Source organism: Bison bison, unplaced genomic scaffold (assembly GCF_000754665.1).
Source record: "Bison bison bison isolate TAMUID 2011002044 unplaced genomic scaffold, Bison_UMD1.0 scf7180017864270, whole genome shotgun sequence".
Taxonomy (NCBI): Eukaryota; Metazoa; Chordata; class Mammalia; order Artiodactyla; family Bovidae; genus Bison; species Bison bison.
In genome coordinates, this window is record NW_011494842.1 from 2255533 (window position 1) to 2263041 (window position 7509).

The window sequence follows — 7509 nt, forward strand, 5'->3', positions numbered from 1 at the left end:
TACATGTGTTCCCCATCCTGAACCCCCCTCCCACCTCCCTCCCCGTACCATCCCTCTGGGTCATCCCAGTGCACCAGCCCCAAGCATCCTGTCTCATGCATCGAACCTGGACTGGCGATTCATTTCACATATGATAATTTACATGTTTCAATGCCATTCTCCCAAATCATCCCACCCTCTCCCTCTCCCACAGAGTCCAAAAGACTGTTCTATACTTCAGTGTCTCTTTTGCTGTCTCACATACAGGGTTATCGTTACCATCTTTCTAAATTCCATATATATGCGTTAGTATACTGTATTGGTGTTTTTCTTTCTGGCTTACTTCACTCTGTATAATAGGCTCCAGTTTCATCCACCTCATTAGAACTGATTCAAATGTATTCTTTTTAATGGCTGAGTAATACTCCATTGTGTATATGTACCACAGCTTTCTTATCCATTCATCTGCTGATGGACATCTAGGTTGCTTCCATGTCCTGGCTACTATAAACAGTGCTGTGATGAACATTGGGGCACACATGTCTCTTTTGATTCTGGTTTCCTCAGTGTGTATGCCCAGCAGTGGGATTGCTGAGTCATAAAGCAGTTCTATTTCCATTTTCTTAAGGAATCTCCACACTGTTCTCCTCAGTGGCTGTACTAGTTTGCATTCCCACCAACAGTGTAAGAGGGTTCCCTTTTTTCCATACCCTCTCCAGCATTTATTGCTTGTAGACTTTTGGATAGCAGCCATTCTGATTGGTGTGAAATGGTACCTCATTGTGCTTTTGATTTGCATTTCTCTGATAATGAGTGATGTTGAGCATCTTTTAATGTGTTTGTTAGCCATCTATATGTCTTCTTTGGAGAAATGTCTGTTTAGGCCCACTTTTTGATTGGGTCATTTATTTTTCTGGAATTAAGCTGCAGGAGTTGCTTGTATATTTCTGAGATTAGTTGTTTGTCAGTGGCTTCACTTGCTATTATTTTCTCCCATTCTGAAGGCTGTCTTTTCACCTTGCTTATAGTTTCCTTTGTTGCGCAGAAGCTTTTAATTTTAACTAGCTCCCATTTGTTTATTTTTGCTTTTATTTCCAATATTCTTGGAGGTGGGTCATAGAGGATCCTGCTGTGGTTTATGTCGGACACTGTTTTGCCTATGTTTTCCTCTAGGAGTTTTATAGTTTCTGGTCTTATGTTTAGATCTTTAATCCATTTTGAGTTTATTTTTGTGTATGGTGTTAGAAAGTGTTCTAGTTTCATTCTTTTACAAGTGGTTGACCAGTTTTCCCAGCACCACTTGTTTAAAGAGATTGTCTTTAATCCATTGTATATTCCTGCCTCCTTTGTCAAAGATAAGGTGTCCACAGGTGCGTGGATTTATCTCTAGGCTTTCTATTTTGTTCCATTGATCTATAGTTCTGTCTTTGTGCCAGTGCCATACTGTCTTGATGACTGTGGCTTTGTAGTAGAGACTGACTGCCCAGTGAATTCCTAATAGCAATGACTAGATGAGCTCAGAAATCCTATTTTTTTTCCCCTTCATATCTGAAAGTTTTCAAGTCAAAGATAATGTTATTTTCCCAAGAATATATGCACTATAGTATCCCTATAATCTGACTTTAAAAATACCCTATAAAGTTCATAGAGAATTTTAGGGGTATTTATGAATTAAGGAAACATAAAGCTTAACCACTTTAAAGCAACTGAGGCAAATGCTTACAGGTAAATCATCTGTCAGGATGTTTATCACAGTAAACAAACGTGATATATTAGGTCTTGAATGTTAAATAATTTTGCCAAAAGAGTATCTCCTGGGAGACTTTATCATGAGATATTAACTTAGCATGAAGCCTGGGAAGGTTTATACTGTGAGTCAATAATTTTCAAGGCATGAAAGAAGCACAACCTCATGTTAAACCACCAACACTCCAACCATCAGGATTGAGGAGCTCGTTCAGTCCCTGACGGAGGTTTGCTAGCAAATTTCATACAAAAGATACAGCCAGCTTTGGAAGCGGCAATGTACTGGTGCCTTTCACGTTTGTGTTGCCTGGGAAAGGGGTTAACATTCAGGGGAGCCCCTGTAGAGGGACGTCAAGGGAAGGCGTCTGCAGAGGTGAGGAGGCAGTGGTCAGCTTGGAGCCGAGGAGCTGTTGGACGGGGGTCGGTGCTGTGAACTGACCGCCCGCCCCACTAGGACTCACTCCCAGTGTGACGAAGATCGGTGGGGGCTGCAGAAAGCGAGTGATGCGGTTTGACTCACGATTCAGAAAGATAAACATGAACATTCTGTGGAGAGATCATATGAGTGTCAACTGAAAAAAAGTCATAACCTAAAGCTTTATTCAGAGGACTTTCTGAGGACTTCAAGCCTGGGAGGCGTCTTCTCAGACAGTGCGAGGGACTGCTCTGAAGAGGAAAAGGAGAGGCCAGAATATAGAGGGTTTATTTAAAAAAAGGTCAGGTCGTCCAGACATCAAAAGATTACCGGACATCTCAGCTCAGGAATTCAGTGGGTTTCTGTGTTTGGGAAAAGCCTGAGGCTGGCTCCCTGAGATGGTTCTCTTGACCTGCACCTCAGCCGTCTGGAGCCAGTGTCCTGCGCCTCCTCATCCCGCGGTTCCTCAGGGGGGCTGCAGTGGGGCTGCAGTGGCTGCCGGCTTGATGGTGGGCATGCTGTTTCCACGTGAGTCCCTCAGGGCTCCCTGTCCGGGCAGCTGGAAAGCGGTGGCTGCAGCATTCTTTGTTTCCTGATACGGCAGGTGGCGTTTTCCAGGCACATTCATATTCTGTGCTTAGGCTGTCGAATTTGCTTTTCATAATTTTTATTTTACTGTGCTGGGTCTTCACTGCAGCGTGTGGGCTCTGAGCTGCGATGCCCGTGCTTCCTTGTGGGGTGCAGGAATGTCCCTCGCTGTGGTACGTGGGCCCAGGAGTCCTGGCGCACGGATTCGCCAGCTGCAGCGCACGGACCTGCTGGCTGCGGCGCATGGACTCCCTCGCTGTGGCGCATGGGCTTGGTTCCCCCGCAGCATTCAGTTTTCAGTCACGTGAGTGGGAGTGGGAAACCATGGAGGAGGTTCTTTCAGGATTGTGAGGGCGGCCTGGATTAAGAGCCATGTACGGACAAGCGAGGGCGTCGGAGAATGAGACCACCGGATGGCGTCACCGATGCGATGAACATGAACTCGGGCAAACTCTGGGGGGTATTGGAATGGTGAGGACAGGGAGGCCTGGCGTGCTACAGTGCCCGGAGTGGCAAAGAGTCAGACACGATGGGGAAACTGAACAACAGCAGCACTTTAGAAGGGGGACGTGGTCAGTCAGAGTCGGGAGTATTTTTAAGGTGTAACTGAGCAGACTCATTGTCAAGATAGACGTGAGGCAGGAAAGAGCCCCGGAAGCTTCACAGTTTAGTTTGAGCAGCGGTGAGTTTGGGGGCCCTTTTCTGGGCTGGCTGACGGAATCTCAGGACTCTTGAATCAGAGGGAAGTTGGAGAGTGAAAGCACACAGGCTCTGTAGCATGTTGGATATATCTGCACCCACCAGCGCTGATGAGATGATTCAGGGAGACAGTTCAGATAATTGGAGAAGAGAAGGGGGCAGGAGGCTGCGCTTAGGGCTCTGTTCCAGAGGAAAAGAGGAGGAGGATCCAGCCAAGGAAACTGGGAAAAAATGGTCAGGGAAGCAGGAGGATCACAGGGAGACGGTGAATGAGGAGGACCGCATGGAGACAGTGTCCTCCCAGAAGTCAAGTGAAGACTGAGTTTGAAGAAGGAGGCAACCCGTTGTGTCATTCCTGCCTTGAGGGTGATAAAAATGAAGTTTGTGCATAGTCTGCTGAATTTGCTTTTTATTTATTTTTTTAAAATGTGGCTGTGTTGGGTCTTCACTGCAGCGTGCGGGCCCTCAGCTGCGGTGTGCTTGCTTCTCTTGCTGCGGTGCAAGAACTTCTCTCGCTGTGGTGCAAGGCCTCAGTGGTTGTGGCACACGGACTCTCTAGGTGTGGCACGTGGGCTTAATTGCCCTGTAGCATGTGGGATCTTAGTTCCCTGACCAGGGATTGAGCCTGAATCCCTCACTTTGAAAGGTGGATTCTTAACCACTGGACTGCCGGGGAGGTCCCTGGATTTGCTGGATAAGTGTCATTGAGGACCTTGATAAATGAGATTTCAGGGAGAAACTGAATAGAAAACTGGATTTGAGAGAGGTAAATCAGGAGGTCAAATGGTAACAGGGATACAGATGCTTCTGAGGGGTGTAACAGGGAAGAAAGACCTGGGATGAAGGGGTTTTGACACAATAGATGTTAGAGCATGTTTCTATCATGATGAAAATGAGGCATAAGGGGGGAAATGTGGTGATTTGGGAGATAAGGGGTATTTGCAGGAAGAAAAGACTTGAGTAGGTAAGGGCACTGGTTCCACTCACAAGAGGGAGAATGTAGCCTGGATAAGAGTCTAGGCAGTTAAATATTTACATGGGCGCAGAGAGCCAAGCCACTCAGTATAGCAATAGCTGGGTGTGAGGATGAAATGTTTATCATCAGAGCACTTCTATTTGAGTTGAATGAAATGAATAGATTTCAATCCTAACATCTCCCCGTTTTCCTGTATCCACTCCTATTAGGTACTTGTCATTTCTCTTATAACCCACCCCTTCCTGAGGATAACTGCATGTGTTGTGTGACCTCAGCGCACTCCCTCACCCCCACTTGGAGGGGGGCGCTCCACTCTGATCACACAAGGGAAGGTGGGCTTTATGAAGCTGAGCCGTCTGCCTGGAGACCCCTTCCACGGGACACACTCTTCCTGTTGCTGGCAGGGGCAGTGCTGTCCCGGCTCCAAAGCAGAGACATTTCACCTGCAGACCCTTCCCAGTGACACGGAGCTCCCCAGACAGGACTGCCAAATTATTCGGGCTTTTGTCTTTTTAGTGGTTACAAAGTCCTTGGAAGTATTGAGAGGTGAGTGCGTTCCACAGGTTATCAGTTCTAGTTTGCTCTTTTTACCACTGGAAATTAGCTACAATTAGACTTCCTAGTTGGCAATAGTGGTAAAGAACTGCCTGCCAATGCAGGAGACCCAAGAGAGGCAGGTTCCATCCCTCGGTCAGGAAGATCCCCTGGACGAAGAAATGGCAATCCACTCCAGTATTCTTGCCTGGGAAATCCCATGGACAAAGGAGCCTGGTAGGCTACAGTCCATGGGATCACAAAAAGTCAGACACGACAGGAGTGACTTAACGTGCACCCAGCCTGATACAATAACTTTGGATGTTATACGTGTGACTCTCATTTAAACTATACTAGGCTTATTGTCTCATCTCATTTAGTACATGGATATTTGTGTTGTGTGTGTGTGTGTGTATGTGTGTGTGTATGTTGTGTGTATAGCTGTAGCTCTGTAGTGTCTGACATTAAATGTTAGACACTATCAGGTAGTATCTGCTGTAAGAGAAAGAACAAACTTACTGTAACAAACAGAATAATGTCCACATCCTAAACTCCAAGCCCTGTGAATGTGGCAACTTACATGGCAAAAGAGACTTTGAGATGAAGACATTTTCTTGACTAATCTGAGTGGCCCAGTGTCATCACAGTGGTTCTTATGAGAGGGAGGCAAGAGCATCAGTCAGAGGAGGAGATGCTGTGGGTGATGGAAGCAGGGATCAGAGGGAAGCTGCCCTGAGCCAAGGGATGCAGGCAGCTTCTACCAGCTGGGCAAGTGAAGGGACAGAGCCTCCCCTGGTGCCTCTGGAAGGAATGCAGCCCCAATGACACCAAGAATTTAGCTCCCTAAGACCCATTATGGATTTCTGACCTCTGGAACCAGGAGTGTGTGTGTGTGTGTTAAGGCACTCTGTTTGGGGGGATTTGTTACAGCAGCCATGGGAACTGATACACTACCCACAATGCTGTTTACCCAAAGGGATACCATTTTCTCTTTTTTTAAAATTTTATTTTATTTTTCAACTTTATAATATTGTATTGGTTTTGCCATATATTAAAATGAATCTGCTACAGGTATACACGTGTTCCCCATCCTGAACTCTCCTCCCTCCTCCCTCCCCATACCATCCCTCTGGGTCGTCCCAGTGCACCAGCCCCAAGCATCCAGTATCGTGCATCGACCTTGGACTGGCGACTTGTTTCATATATGATATTATACATATTTCAATGCCATTCTCCCAAATAATCCCATCCTCTCCCTCTCCCACAGAGTCGAAAAGACTGTTCTATACTTCAGTGTCTCTTTTGCTGTCTTGTATACAGGGTTATTGTTACCATCTTTCTAAATCCATATATATGTGTTAGTATACTGTATTGGTGTTTTTCTTTCTGGCTTACTTCACTCTGTATAATAGGCTCCAGTTTCATCCACCTCATTAGAACTGATTCAAATGTATTCTTTTTAATGGCTGAGTAATACTCCATTGTGTATATGTACCACTGCTTTCTTATCCATTCATCTGCTGATGGACATCTAGGTTGCTTCCATGTCCTGGCTATTATAAACAGTGCGGTGATGAACATTGGGGTACACGTGTCTCTTTCAATTCTGGTTTCCTCAGTGTGTATGCCCAGCAGTGGGATTGATGGATCATAAGGCAGTTCTATTTCCAGTTTTTTAAGGAATCTCCACACTGTTCTCCATAGTGGCTGTACTAGTTTGCATTCCCACCAACCGTGTAGGAGGGTTCCCTTTTCTCCACACCCTCTCCAGCATTTATTGCTTGTAGACTTTTGGATCGCAGCCATTCTGACTGGCATGAAATGGTACCTCATAGTGGTTTTGATTTGCATTTCTCTGATAATGAGTGATGTTGAGCATCTTTTCATGTGTTTGTTAGCCATCTGTATGTCTTCTTCAGAGAAATGTCTATTTAGTTCTTTGGCCCATTTTTTGATTGGGTCATTTATTTTTCTGGAGTTGAGCTGTAGGAGTTGCTTGTATATTTTTGAGATTAGTTGTTTGTCAGTTGCTTCATTTGCTATTATTTTCTCCCATTCTGAAGGCTGTCTTTTCTCCTTGCTTATAATTTCCTTTGTTGTGCAGAAGCTTTTAAGTTTAATTAGGTCCCATTTGTTTATTTTTGCTTTTATTTCCAATATTCTTGGAGGTGGGTCATAGAGGATCCTGCTGTGATGTATGTCGGAGAGAGTTTTGCCTATGTTCTCCTCTAGGAGTTTTACAGTTTCTGGTCTTACGTTTAGATCTTTAATTCATTTTGGGTTTATTTTTGTGTATGGTGTTAGAAAGTGCTCTAGTTTCATTCTTTTACAAGTGGTTGACCAGTTTTCCCAGCACCACTTGTTAAAGAGATTGTCTTTAATCCATTGTGTATTCTTGCCTCCTTTGTCAAAGATAAGGTGTCCATATGTGCATGGACTTATCTCTGGGCTTTCTATTTTGTTCCATTGATCTATATTTCTGTCTTTATGCCAGTACCATACTGTCTTGATGACTGTGGCTTTGTAGTAGAGCCTGAAGTCAGGCAGGTTGATTCCTCCAGTTCCATTCTTC

At 45.1% G+C, this 7509-nt stretch overlaps 1 protein-coding gene across 2 annotated transcripts in view; it reads left to right on the forward strand.

Moving 5' to 3' along the window:
• Window positions 1–7509, forward strand: part of COL21A1 (collagen, type XXI, alpha 1) — a 236889-nt gene that overhangs the window by 122095 nt on the left and 107285 nt on the right. The window lies entirely within an intron of this gene.